This window comes from Pseudorca crassidens, chromosome 4 (assembly GCF_039906515.1).
Source record: "Pseudorca crassidens isolate mPseCra1 chromosome 4, mPseCra1.hap1, whole genome shotgun sequence".
NCBI classification, from domain to species: domain Eukaryota; kingdom Metazoa; phylum Chordata; class Mammalia; order Artiodactyla; family Delphinidae; genus Pseudorca; species Pseudorca crassidens.
In genome coordinates this window covers 46,065,872-46,080,709 of record NC_090299.1, presented here as the reverse complement: position 1 = coordinate 46,080,709, position 14,838 = coordinate 46,065,872, and the positions used below count along the sequence as shown (strand labels likewise).

At 34.6% G+C, this 14,838-nt stretch overlaps 2 long non-coding RNA genes across 5 annotated transcripts in view; one reads left to right on the top strand and one right to left on the bottom strand.

The window, feature by feature from the left end:
* Positions 1 to 4,714, bottom strand: part of LOC137223128 (uncharacterized) — an 82,928-nt gene extending 78,214 nt beyond the window's left edge. For all 4 annotated transcript variants that reach the window (XR_010942728.1, XR_010942730.1, XR_010942731.1 and 1 more), the window contains exon 1: positions 4,534 to 4,714. This is a non-coding gene — a long non-coding RNA (uncharacterized lncRNA). The remainder of the gene's footprint in view (positions 1 to 4,533) is intronic.
* A 2,807-nt stretch (positions 4,715 to 7,521) lies between these two features.
* Positions 7,522 to 9,249, top strand: LOC137223589 (uncharacterized). Its single transcript, XR_010942935.1, has 2 exons — positions 7,522 to 7,742; positions 8,943 to 9,249. It is a non-coding gene; the product is annotated as an uncharacterized lncRNA (long non-coding RNA).
* The last annotated feature ends 5,589 nt before the right edge of the window (positions 9,250 to 14,838 follow it).

The following is a 14,838-nucleotide window of genomic DNA, read 5'->3' as shown; positions in this document are numbered from 1 at the left end:
CTAATGATTCCATTGTGGAAAGAGAATATACCTTACATGATTAATCTTTTAAAATGTATTCAGACTTGGTTTTGGCTCAGAATATGATCTATCCATTGAATCTCTCATGTATACTTCACAAGAATATGTATTCTGTTGTTGAATGGAGTGTATTTTAAATGTCAATTAGGTTCAGTTATTTAATAGCTTTGTTCAAGTCTATACTGTTTTTAATGATTTTCTATATATTTCTTCTACCATGTACCGTACCTGTGGATTTTGTCTATTTCTCCCTTTTTTTCCATTCAAGTTCTGTCATGTCATTTGAAGCAAATACATTTAGAATTGTTATATCCTCTTAATGAAATATTCCATTTATCATCATAAATGTTTCTCTTTATTCTTAGCAGTATTTTTGTTCTGAAATGTAATTCTTATTAATATAGCCACTTTAGTCAGTCATATGTTCTTACTGTTATTTGAGTGCTATATATATATTTTTTGTACTTTTACTTTTAAGCTATGCATGTCTATTGGATTTCTCTGCAATTTATTTTCAGCAATTTGTTAATGATATGCCTTTGGATTTAAAAAATATTTATTCTGTATGTCATTTTCCCACTTCTGGAACTTCAAATATTCTAGTTATTGTCCCAAAGCTTGCTGATACTCAGCGTTTTTCATTTTTTTCCTCTCTCTGTTTTATTTTGTATGGTTTATATTTCCATGTCTTCAAGTTAACTGACAGTTTTCTGCTGTATCTAATTTGTGATAAATCACATCCAGTGTATTTATCATTTCTGATATTTTATTTTTCATCTCTAGATTTCTGATTGCATACTTTTTGTACCTTCCATTGCTCTCCTTATCATGATCATGTTTTCCTCCACCTTATTAAACATATGCAGCATTTTAATAGAAGTTGTCATAATATCTATATCTTCTAGTTCTATCACATTGCATTTCTGGGTTTGCTTCTATTGAATATTTTTTTTCCTGCTAAATGGGTCATATTTTCCTGCTTCTTTGTGTACCAGACATTTTTTATTCTATGCTGGAATCAGAACTTTTACGTTGTTGGTTGATGGATATTTCTTATTCCTTTAAATGGTGTTTTGTTTTGTCTTTGTACACAGTCAAGTTTCTTGGAGTTAGTTTGATTATTTCAAGGTTTTCAGATTGGGTCCATAGCAGCATTTATTCTAGAGTTAAGTTAACCTCCTGACTAAGGCAATACAAAAAATTGTGAGAATTCTACCCCATATCTCATTTATTACTATATCTTTCCACCATGTTGATGAAAACACAAGTTTTCCTGCCTCACATCATGGGCACCAGAATTTATTCTGACTACTTCTTTTAGGTGGCTTTTCCTCAGGTCTCTGAGGGTTTCCTTTCACACATTCACTGATCAATATCAGTCAGATTGTCCAGGAGACCCCTCCATGAGTCTTTGGAATTCTCTCCCTCAAACATAGGGCTTTTTTTTTTTCCTTTTCAGAGATCACAGTCCTATTCTTCCAGTTTTCCAGGTCTAAAAATGGTCATCTTACCTACAGTAAAAACAATATACTACGTTCAATGGTTTAGCACAATAAAAGTTTATTTACTGCTCACATTATAGTTCAAGGCAGGGATATTGAGTCCGGTGATTCTTTGTGACAGCTGGCCCCTAAGTAGACCCTCAGGACTCAGGTTCCCTCTTTTTGTCTGTGCAGCATGCTCTAATGCTTCCTAGTTTTCTTTTGAGTTCTCTGCATTCAATTGGCATGAGAGAGAAAAGAGAAAGCATGGAAATATTGATGGAGTAAGCTTAAAAGTGTTCTATTTCTCTACTTCCCACATTCCTTCAACCTGAGATCAGTCATACAGTCCCACCAAATTGCAAGAGACTCCAGGAAATGTAACCTGGCTATACGTCCAGAGTAGTTCAGTCCAATAGAAATAAAACGGGAGCCTCATATATAATTGCAAATTTTCTAGTACATTATAATGTAAAAAGGAACAAATAAAATCACCTTTGATTGTATATTTTATTTAGACAAATTTATTTGAATTAGACCAATATATTCAAAATAATATCATTTCAACAGATATTCAATGTAAAATTATTAATGACATTTTCCATTTTTTTCCATACCAAAACTTCAAAATCTGGTGTATATTTAATATACCTTCAGCACATTTAAATTCAGGTGTTAAATTTAAATCATAAATACTCAATTGCTATTTATAGTTCATAGTTTGCAATTAGAGAGTAGATTTACATACCCAAGTTCTTTCAAACACACTTAAAATTTTATAATAACTAAATTGAGTATCTTTCTTTTTCGAAATTTAAAGTAAAAAATAAATTTATAGTTTAGTTCTTCAGTCACGCTATCTACATTTCAAATGATCAGTAACGACATGTGGCTAATGGATACTATGTTAAACAGTATAGGTTTAAAGCAGGTGTTGGCAAACTGGCTCATTAGCCAAATCCAGCCTACAACCTGTTTTTGTTCATTCTGAGAGCTAAGAATGATTTTTACCTTTCTAAATGATTGAGAAAAATCAAAATAATAATAATATTGTGTGATAGATGAACATTTGATGAAATTTTAATTTCATTCTCAATTAAAAATGCCTTCTTAGAACACACCCATGTCCATTCATTTATGCATTGTCTATGGCTGCTTTTACATTGTGATGGTAGAGTTAAGTAGTTGCAAGAAAAGGTATGGCACCAGAAACCTAAAATATTTGCTTTCTGGCCCTTTACAGAAAAAACTTTGCAAGCCATTTGTTTAAAATATAAGGAATCAGAATTTGTGAACACATTGATGTCTCTTCCTTCCTTATAATGCTGAACTATGTCAGAATTTGGGGATGTAATATGGAGATTATTTTGTATTTATGACAAATGCCATTTAGCACGTGTTGGATATTGAAGAGTAGAATTTGGAGTTGTTTTGAGGAAAGGAATGTGATTTGTCAATGGGAGATGGGGTAAAGAATGAATTAAGTTTAAAAAAAAAACTAAAATATTGGAAAAATAAAAGGGATATTTTTACAAGTCCTACACCATACCTTTAAAATCATGAAGTGGCAAAGTCACAAGAAGAGTGACTCATGACAAATGACAGCTATGGTTGTACTACTGTATCCAACAAAATTGTGTGTCCCAGAATCTTCTTCATTTTCCTGATGATTTCTCTTTACCCTGAAAGTTCTTTCCTCCTGCCCACACCACAGGAGGAATTTATTCATGAATAAATATTTACGTGTGTGTGTGTGTGTGTGTGTGTGTGAACATGTGTGTAGGGGGAGAGACAGAAGGAAAGAGAGAGAGACAGACATGAGCCAAGAAAAAAGTTTTATCACAGATTTTGTACAGATCATCTAGGTTGCTATTGATCCAATATTTATATCCTGTCGTCCAATGATTCTCAAGGAAATTGTCCCCAGTGTTTGGGACAACCTCCTTTTGTGAAGAGCCATTCTATGCAGTAAAAGAAATGTGTTATTCCTGGTCCCCACCTACTACATATCTATGATATCTTTAAATCATTGTAACAACTCAAACTAGATTTTCAAAATTTCTCTAGTTGTTGGTGGAACCACACCTAAATCACTAACCTATTACAAACTCATCTATTTCTAATATTCTTAAATACAAGTCTTCTCAATTTCATTCACAAAGAGCTTTGTAAAATGATTTTTCAAAATTCTAATGCATTATGTCTCCAGAAATCCCTTGCATACCATTTCTGTGATGCTCTCCTCCAAAGTAAACAAAGTCCGTGTGGCATATATTAATGTGACATAAACTATTCACTATAATCCCAGCCTGACCCCTGATGAGCAGTCCTTTCTCTTTTAATTTTTATAACTTAATATTTTAAAATTAAATTCTAATTCCAATTAAAACAAGATTCCATTTATGCCTGTACAATTAGGATATGTTTAGACATCTCATTTCTTAACAGTGATGAGAGTACAGCAAAAAGTGAAATTTCATACACTGGATGGAAGAGTGACCTGGTTCAAAATTTCTGGATGACAAAAACAATGTGCATCATCAGACTTAACATATATACCTGTTTTGACTAACGTATCACATTCTAGGAAACTCTAATCTTATTGCCTGTAAAAAAAGTACAAGTTTAAGGTCAAAGGTGATCATTCCAGTGTCATCTATAAATGGAAACAACCTAGTGGTCTAATAATAAGAGAATGATGGATCTTTATATGATAGAAGAGTATTCACCCTTTACAAATATGCTTTATGGAAATACCCTATCATGGACAATGTTAAATAAAAATATCACATTAGAAAATTGTATTTCAAGATATTACCTCAACTATACAATAAAAGATATAAGGAATAAAATTTCTGTATAAAAATAAATTAAAATATTTTACCGTGATTCTTTCCTACCTGCCCCGCTTGGTGCAGGAGAAAAAAGATGGGATAAAACATGTATGAGTCAGCATTTACTAGCATATGTGCAATAAAAACAAACGTAAATATTGCTAGCTTACAACCACAAATATGTATTTCTCACTCACACTATATAGATGTTGAGTGTTGTGCCTCAAAGAATCCCAAAGCATCCATGGTCCTACCAGTCTTAACTGGTCTCCCTTGAAGCTGGCTTTAGTCTGCAGATCAGATTTAGGTCTCCTCTGAAAGAGCACTTTCTGGGTTTTCTTTGGTGGAGGGCATTCCATTGATGCAGCCCAACGTGCATTCCAAGAAAGCAAGAAGACTGGCAAAAACTTGCACTGCTTTTAAAAGCTTCTGCTTGAGCATCATAATCAAGCCACTCATATTTCATTGACTAAAAGTAGTCACATAAACAAGTCAGTGGTCTGGAAAAATCTACTCTGCAAGGTAACAATGGCAAGGGAGAGCAGTGGACAAATGATTCTGGACAAATCTACAGCTGTGAGATAGGGTTTTTATGTTCGCTTTGTTTTATGTATGTATGTATGTATATGTTAGTGGCTTTACACTTTACTGTATTTTTCAAATTTGGTATATTTTACTTTCAAACATAATTTAATAAATTTTAAAACTTAAGTAAAATGTATATGTAAAATAAATAATTATATATATACAATTTACATATACAATAAAATTCATAATACCCATTATCACATTTACCTAGATTTGGTAATAAACTTCTCATATTATTTTTTGGAAACAATATTCATCTCTTTTTTAAAAAAATATATTATTTTATTTGTCTACTTGCAGTATTCTGGACTGTTTCTTTTCTTCATACGTTATGATGAGTGTACTTTCTTTGGCTCAAAGAGATTAAATTATTTCAGGACGCTAAGATAAAATTCATTTGTTGCAAAAGTTCTAGATGAAATGTGAGCAGTTAGGTGGCTCTTTACCATTCATTCATTTGTACTTGTATGGACAAGAAATAGGAGCAAGGTTATCAGTTAATCTGGAGAGCTGGGGACTCAAAAAGAATAAGGTATTTGAAATAAAATTTATGTAGGATAATAGATTCTGTAAAAGATGGATGACAAGATCATTGAGAGACAGAGAAGGAGCAATTCATAATGTTGTTGTAGGGATAAGAGTACTGTTACTTCCTGGAGTTTATCAATCCTATACACTATTCCCTGAAATTGTTGTGCATTTGGCAATTTCAGCGAAAGCTGAAAGAAGCAACCAGTGACCTTTCATTGTGATTTCATTATTTGGTTATATTTATTTTATTAAAGAAAGATTTATTTAACTCAGCATATTTACCACTTACTATAATTACTTATTTTTATTTATAATTATAGGTTTAATGACAATTTTGTTTGCTTTTTGTTTACTTAATGATTAATTTATAGACATTTGGGTCATACAAACATGATTTCAGATCCTGGCCCCATAGGTATCGGAGTTGTGCCATTTGAGCTACTAGTAATTAAGCAGTAGATCTTAATTATCAACAGCAGCTTTATTATTAGGAAATAGACATAGAACAAAAGAGAAATACAATAAGGAAAAAAAGTAAATGAGTGGTTTCAAAGAGAAAAAGAGGATGATTTGGGGGTGGATACCTTACAATAAATAAATAAATAGGTAAGTAAACAAACAAATAAACCAATAAATAAAGTGATTCTCTGGGACTTTGAATATTATCAGACAAATGTGACAATAACCTAAGATTGTAAATATGTGGATTAACACTATTGGGAACATCCAAAACACCACTGAAGGTGATGTAGAAATAATTTAAGTGGCATACCTGGACAGTGATTTAAATTTAAAAGTGGCAAACTAATGATTTATATTGGAGAAAGACTGTGAATTAGAAGATGTGGTTGGCTGAAAGAACTAGAAAATGACTCCCAAAGAACCACACTGTATAACCAGCCTTAGCAGTATCCAAAAAGGAGACTTAGTGTCCAATCACCTTAGAGTGGTACCTACTCATCCTGGCCAAATTCACCACTTGCTTTTGCTTTGTCTCCATGCTCTCCAAGCAACATTCCAAATACTAGTAATCCAATTTCCCATGAAACTACAAACTAGGATGGGTACTCCCTGCATGAGAGATGGAATAATTCTTGTCATTTGGAAGGAATGTCCCTTTTGAAATGAATTTACTGGTGGTTGGCTTATACGATTCTTTCTCTTACGTGTTGAATTATATGAGTCAGACAATCCAATATTTCTAAATGCTGCAATACTAACATGAACGTTTGAAGGCACCAATATAATACCATCCTCTGAGATTTCTTTTTGAAAAATTAATTAGGCTTCACTTGTCGCCCTTCACTTATTGCCATCTTCTGTCTCCCCCTACAAAATAACAGTCATCTCCTACTTCCCTACAAGTAAATTATAGGTAATATCTATAACCTTAAATTCAGTTGACTAAACATAGCATTTAAATTTTGTCTTATTAATTTTTAAATGTCAGATATATTTCTAATTAAGTCTAAAATTCCAGATAATTATTATTCTCTTTTTTCTCTTGATGCAATAACATGAAAATATAACGGATGAGTAATAATCTTCATGTACACTGTAGTCTAGGCCCATAAGAGTGTTATTTTCTGAGATTTATTTTTCCTACCACAACACCTGATTATTTTAAATGCAGTTTGTTTGAATATATATAAACTAGCATTTGTTCTGTGATCTCAAAATATCATGGCATATCCTGAGTTATAAGGAGGTGTAATATTGATTTACAATCCCCAAACTTATGCTACTCACTAGGAAATACAAACTCTTCCAATGAGTGTCATGGTCACAATACTAATGGTTTAACTGGTCTTGCTGCTTTATTTTTTCCTACATGGTTTTAAACATCGGGGGTGAGGTATGTAAATCATTAGAAGTTTTGGGTGGGTTATGTGGTTTATAGAGGCATAGCACATGAAAAAAAAACCCATAAAGATAAAATTGGGATGGGGAACTTTCATCCATAAAAGGAAAAACTTACAGTCGGTCATTCAGTGGAATGAACATATTAATAACTTGCAACATTCCTGCGACATCACTACACCTTGGCACTGAGCAGAAATGCCAAATGTAATGTTTCACGACCTATTTTTTTCCATGAATATTCATTCTTTCTACAGTTGGAGGAAAATATTGTCATTTATATGGAACTTAAAAACATCACTAAAATAAAAACATCTGGTAAAAATAGGCCAATATGTTAAAATCCAAGAGGACGCATTTGGGCTTTTTGTATTCTGCTTTTTCCTCATAAAAGGTCAAATTCTTCGTAGAACTTCATCTGTGTATTGTAAGTAGTATTTTAAGATCATAATACCTCTACTAAATTATGATTGCCTATGCATTGTCTTGTAGTACAGTTTTCTTTAACATTAAAGCTTTATGAAAAGTGCAAAGGGAGCACAGAATATGAGTAAATGGCTGGTATGTAAGACCCTGCTCCTGAGATGCTGTTAGAACTTACTAAATCCATATTTAGACATTAAATGATGTCAGGTCTCTTTGGGGGTCAGTTCAAAATGCAAATTTCATCTCTGGTTAAATGCAATTTCATGGTACAGAACACTACTTCATAAAAATCAAATACATATATGGTGGAGAACCTATGTAAAATACACAAAAAGTACACAGAGGATTCAATGGAATTTTTTGGAAAATAGCTTTGGAGAGAGCGAGAGAGAGAGAGAGAGATCATCCATCTGCTGTAATTTATTTAGAATTATTTAGAAGATTCAATTTTATATTTTTATCTTTTAGTGCTTGCCTAAAGTTTATAATGCTAAGAAGACTATTTTTCTCCATTGAATAAGTAGAATTGACTATTTTTATTGCATGGAAACAAATACTTCAATAGGCTTCACATGCATTTGAAAAAGATTTCATTAGCAAATTTTTCCTCTTGTTAAACTACTTTAAAAAAAATTAATTCGGGCTTCCCTGGTGGCGCAGTGGTTGAGAGTCCACCTGCCGATGCAGGGGACGCGGGTTCATGCCCCGGTCCGGGAAGATCCCACATGCCGCAGAGTGGCTGGGCCCGTGAGCCATGGCTGCAAAAAATAATAATAATAATAAGTGTAGAAAGAATCTTGTCTCCTGAATAATCGAAGTTAAAATATCCCTGGGCTTTTTGTTATATGTGACAAGAAATTTCTTTATTCTTTAATTTTTTTTTTTTTTTTTTTTTTGCGGTACGCGGGCCTCTCACTGTTGTGGCCTCTCCCGTTGCGGAGCACAGGCTCCGGACGCGCAGGCTCAGCGGCCATGGCTCACGGGCCCAGCCACTCCGCGGCATGTGGGATCTTCCCAGACCGGGGCATGAACACGTGTCCCCTGCATCGGCAGGCGGACTCTCAACCACTGCGCCGCCAGAGAAACCCTATTCTTTAATTTGAGTTAGAAATGTCTATTACTTGAAAACCAAGCCATAGTAACCGATATAAAAGAACCTACGTTTTTTGGGCTTCCCTTAAGAATCCGCCTGCCATTGCAGGTGGTGCGGGCTCCAGCCCTGGTCAAGGAAGAGCCCACATACCGCATGCACCACAACGACTGAGCCTGCGCTCTAGAGCCTGCAAGCCACAACTACCGAGCCCACGTGCCACAACTACTGAAGCCCACGCACCTAGAGCCTGTGCTCCCACAAGAGAAGCCACCGCAATGAGAAGCCCGCACACCACAACGAAGAGTAGCCCCTGCTCTCCGCAACTAGAGAAAGCCGGCACCCAGCAACGAAGACCCAATGCAGCCAAAAATAAAATAAATAAAATAAATAAGTAAATTTATAAAAAAACAAAGAACCTACATTTTTTTAAATCACTAAGTTTCTGAAATTTGCTACGTACTTAATATTTACACACAACCATTGAGGTAGGGGTTATTATTGCTACTTTAGTAATACTGAAACAAAGGCTAAGAAAGGGCAAATAACCTACACCAGTTTACATTGGTAGAAAGTGATGGATCTGGATTTGAAACCAGATTTTGCAATTCCAAGCACCTTACTTTATGCTTGATGTGAAGGTTCTTCTAACTTGTGTAGAAGGTTTGGGATAATTTCCATTAAATTTCTAAGTAATACTGAGAAAATATAATTTTTGTCTGTGTAATTTCCCTTTGACTGTAAAAGCCACAACAAATGACAGCAACAACAAATGAATTTTACTAGGTTGACCCATCTTTTTCAGAACAGTTGGTTAATCTTATCAATCAGGTCAGTCTATGTAATATACAAACTATACAGTCTTTATTTACTTTTTACTATATGTCTGGGATTCTTTCATGTCTTTAAAATGTGGGAAGGATACTGACATAAAAGCCATGGTCTTCTCTTACAAAGACAATGCAGTAATGTATATGAATTGTACATCAGGACTTCAAAGTATTCTTCCTTAATCACGTGTTGATATTCTTCTTTAACAATACCTTTTACGTGAAGTCTTCTGGTTCTCCTTTACCAACCAGTTGGCATCTATCCTTTTAATTATCTAATTCCTGTACTACTTTGTGTCTCTTCATAGATAATTGAACATGAGGAATTATTCTGATATGTTTTATTTAGCCCTTTGCTATAGACTGAATATTTTCACACATACCCCATTCATATGTTGAAATCTATTATCTGATGTGATGGTATCAGGGAGTGAGGCCTTTTGGAGATGCTTAGGTCATGAGGGTGGATTAGTACTTTTATAAAAGAGACCCCTTTTTGCAATGTGAAGTTACAATGAGAAAAATGCTCTCCATGAGGAATGATCTCTCACCAGACACTGAATCTGCTGGCACCATAATCTTGGACTTTCCAGCCTCCAGAACTATGAGAAATAAATGTTTGTTATTTAAAAGACCATAGTTAGTGGGGTTGTTTTTTGTAGCAGCCCAAATGGACTTAGACACCTTCATAATAATTTTTAAAAATCCTTGAGTGTCAAAACAGCATTGTATTCATGCTGGTATCCTTCAAAGCCTGTAGCATTTATTCATTAAAAATATGTATTGAGTGCCTAATTTATGTTAGTATACCAGGGCTTGGGGATACAAAGATGAATATGTAAAGTACTTGGCCCACCATGACAGGCACTTGGGAAATTTTGTTGAATTTTATTTAATTTATCCCACAATAATGCAAGAGTGAGCCTCTTTGGATCATCCTAAGAATGGAGGTCATATAAAACATAAGGTTAATGACTAAATAATGGAGTTAAAATTTAAGGTTAAATGCCATGCTGGTACACTGCGTTATGTGATTTCTGCACATAATGAAGGTGGGTCATTAATGATTCAACACTTTCAGGCCTGCTTAACGCAAACAACAATGAAAAAGAATCTAAACACAATTTCCCAGCTTTCAGATGGATGAGGTTAAATTGGGCAAGACAGCAAATAATGAGGGATAGTAAGGAAGAACTCAAATCATCCAGTACATTAACGAAACTGATGTGCAGTTAATACTGAAAAAGATGTATCACTTTGCTGGCTGAAAAGTGAGAGATTCCTTTCTAAGAGGCAATGGAAGACACATCCGTGCATCTTTACATGTTCATATAAAATCCTTTTTTCAAAGCTCAGTTCATAGGTCATCTTTTTCATGCTTCCTTTTCCTACCCCTCCCCCCCAAGCTGTCTCTGCACCCTCACATTGTTCTATCCATACTTCCTTTGAGCTTGGTGGTCTGTCCTGTCACCCACGTAAAGAATGTTAACTCTCTCAGAAGAACAGAACACACGTCCATGTATTCTCCTCAGGTCTAGGAACTGAACTAGGCATTTTTTTATATGCTGTCTCACCTTATCCTCGCACCAAATCTATAACATGGGGATAAAGGACAAGATGAAGAGTGTAGTGTCAAAGCCTTAATTAAATTTCCTGAGGTCACATAAGAAGTGAAGACCCAAGATGGGCTTCAGACTTAGGAATGTCTGACTTCAAACTCATTATATTTCCTGCAACCTTAAACTCTCAGAGCAAGGCCCTTATTTAGATAGATGTGGGTACTTGATAGAATTGGTTAATTCAAGGAATAAAATGTTAACCAATAGGTTAAATAATTAATAAAGCATTTCTATAGTAAATCAATCTTATTTCTTTGACAAAAGTATTTCTACAACCATATTTTGTATCAGAAGTTGGTCAGATACAAACATCACATTTTGATTAAAAAGCTACATTACCTACAAAAGCAATGACACTCTTGTAATTCCTGTTTGAACAGAGCTGGTACTTGCTTATCTCATACAAAATGAGCTAATTTCAGCTTGACATAACCAAGAATTTCATATAGAATTCCACCTTTGAGACTGAATGTTTTCAGCTTTCTTAGCTAATGTTATATCATCTGGAAGTGCTCTTGGCTTCAAATAACAGAAAAATCAAAGTAATAGGAAACAAATAGGAGTATATCTTTCTCATATAGTAAAATGTGTAGAAGTAGGTGAATTCTGGCTTTGCTTCAGCCGTTCAGGGATTCCATCAAGGATCCAGACTCTTAGGGAGATCCTAAGGCAGGGGCGTTTTGGTGGGGGAAGGGGATAAATAAATTTGTAAAATGTAGAGTGTATTAGAATAAAACTAGCTTCTGAAACAAATAAACCTTAACATTCAGTAATTTTACATAGTAGAAATTTATTCATTTCTTAAGGAATAGAACTGGGTGAGTGAGCAGTTAGGCATGCCAACTCCTCTCAATAGAGCTGTTTAGAGATCTCTGGAGATGGCTGTGCCGTAGCCAACAAATGCCTTCTACTGTCACCCTGTGTTTCTTTTGCATTCCAGCCTGCAAACACAGAGGAATAACGAGAGTAGTCTCAATGCACAGATAATGATGGTTAGATTGTGAGTATTGAAGGTCTTTCTAGGAGCATACCTAGTTTGAGATCCCCTTGCCTACTCTAGTGATATAAGCATGGTCTTGTGTTGGGTAAGACATGAAGTTTCTCAAATTCTTATCTCTTATGAGAAGTCTACTTAGTTATCATTTGTCTGTTTTTCACAAGAATGAGGCTTAAATTAAAATTACTTCTGACTATTAATGTTCTCGCTGTTTAGATTCCAAAAATGAATAGGAGTTGGTCATACACATTCATGCCCATTTGCATTTTGTTCGTATTGTCACCTATTTGTGACGACTTCTCACACTTCTTATGTGCTAAGATAACATTTTAGTTTTCAATAAATTAAGTGTATTAAATAAGAATCTTTTCTCCCCAGTGTTACCTCTTTCTGCCTCTTTTTGGGAGTTTTCACGTCCTTTCACTGGAATGCTGTAATATGCTCACCAGGTATGCATCTCTACTTCACATATGAATATGCAGAAGATCAGATAGGTGAAGTAATTTGCCCACCATTCTTCCAATTCTGAAGCTAAAAGTGTAGGTATTACTTTGACAGCGTATTTTTCCCTCATCCCCACAAACACAACCAATTGCAAAGTTATAGCAAGTTCATCTCTTTAACACTTCTCAAATTTACTCAATTTTTTTTCTATTCCTATAGCCATCGCATCCATTCAGGTCACTATTACTTGTCACCTGGATCACTGCTGTATTTCCCGACTCGGTCTTTCTAACTCAAGTACTCTTCCCCTACAATGCATTATACTGCTGTTATAGTAAACTTTCCAAAATGGAAAGAAATGCTTCAGCTTTGTACTGTATATGGATTTTTAAAAATCTTTCTATTCTTTATCATTCTCATTATTGTTATCGTCATCCAAGTCATCCTTGCTCCTATGAGAGAAGTAAGTGGTTAACATTTTCTTACTCTGCCTCAAGTCTTGAACACCACAAAACCACTTTGCAAAATCCACAGGAATTACAATACCACAGGAAACCTCAGGAAGGCCTTCCAAAGGAGACACATGGAAAGAAAGGACATATTGTTCAGGAAATTAGAGTACAGCAAATATCAGAGAGACCATTTCCCATGACTAAAATGAATTAGCTGCAACAAACCAAAACACACAGATAACTCTATCAATATGTGGCTCTGTCACTAGGAGCAAGTAATTTCCTTGTAAAGAAGGTATGATGATGAGACGGGACGTCTGGGATTATGCTTTGAAGGCAAGATATCACTGTAGAGGCTGTGCTCATGGCCAGAGGTAGTCTTTCAGATATTTCTGAGCAAGGCAAGAACTTACCACTTTTATAAAGATCTTGGACTATCACATTTCAGTGAGAAAATCTGACATTATAGCTAAGAGTTTAAGAACATCAACTAGGTAGCCAAACTGCCAGTGTGTGTCAAGCTTGATGCTGACACTAATTGGCTGTGAGACTTTGGCCAAGCTATTCTGTTTGATTCTTTGCGATTCAGTTTCCTCATCTGTACAACGCAGATAACAATGTTACCTAGAAAGGAAGATGATAATGAAGGTTACACGAGCTATTTGTATGTGTTTGTTGCCAAGAACATTGCTTGATATATATTTTATGTCATCCGGTTTTATGTTTTACCCGATATGCACATTTGTTCATCTCAAATTTGTCTCAGCCTGCTTCTCATAAAAGGAGAGAAGAAAGCCAAATCTCTATCATAGTTTATTTTATTTTGGAAGAAATGTAGACTTTCACTACTTAAAATCCCTCATTTTATACTTTAGGAAATAGAAACCCAGAGATGTGACTATATATTGAGGAATTTATCTCCAGTAAGAAGATAAATTAAAATAATTTGACCTAGACACTTCTGCTCTTGGTTTGGTGTCCTTTCAAATAAACTATATTATCTTAGCAAATGTCCACAATGTTCAACATTTTCCTTGAGAGTAAGTGGGGAGAAAAGACTGTTTTCCCTGAGGGAAAGCCAAAGAAGTTAATAAATCAGATGATTTACACAATAAGACATAGCAAAAAGATTGAGAGTAGAATTGCAATCCATGACTCCTTTTCTGAAAGTTGTTTCCCTGCTTACAAAATGATGAGCTATGACTTTGGGGGATATTATACAAAAATTCATATCTTTATAAGTTCAAGATGAGTCATATCTTGCTTTCAAATTTATGATCAACAAACACAAATTTGCACCACATTGTGATCAAAATCCTAATACTTTTCTCTGTTAAACTGGTCTAAATATAAAAGACAAAGGCATCTTGCATAAGTTTTTCATTATTCCTGGAACAGTTGTACTTCTAATTCTGCATATCAATATGTAACTGGGGCAAAACCATTATTTTGGAGGGAAAGGGAAAATCATCTTCATTACCTACTATTATGTTATTACATCAAGCAGAGCCATTTCCATAGAAAAAACTATGTATCCACAAAAATATATCAAATATTTCAGTATAAACAAAGAGAAGATTATGTTAAAGTCTGCAAAACTTCAAAGGAAGAGTAGGATTGGGAGAGAAAAGAAAATATCTCACAAATTTGGCTCAAAATCCTTAC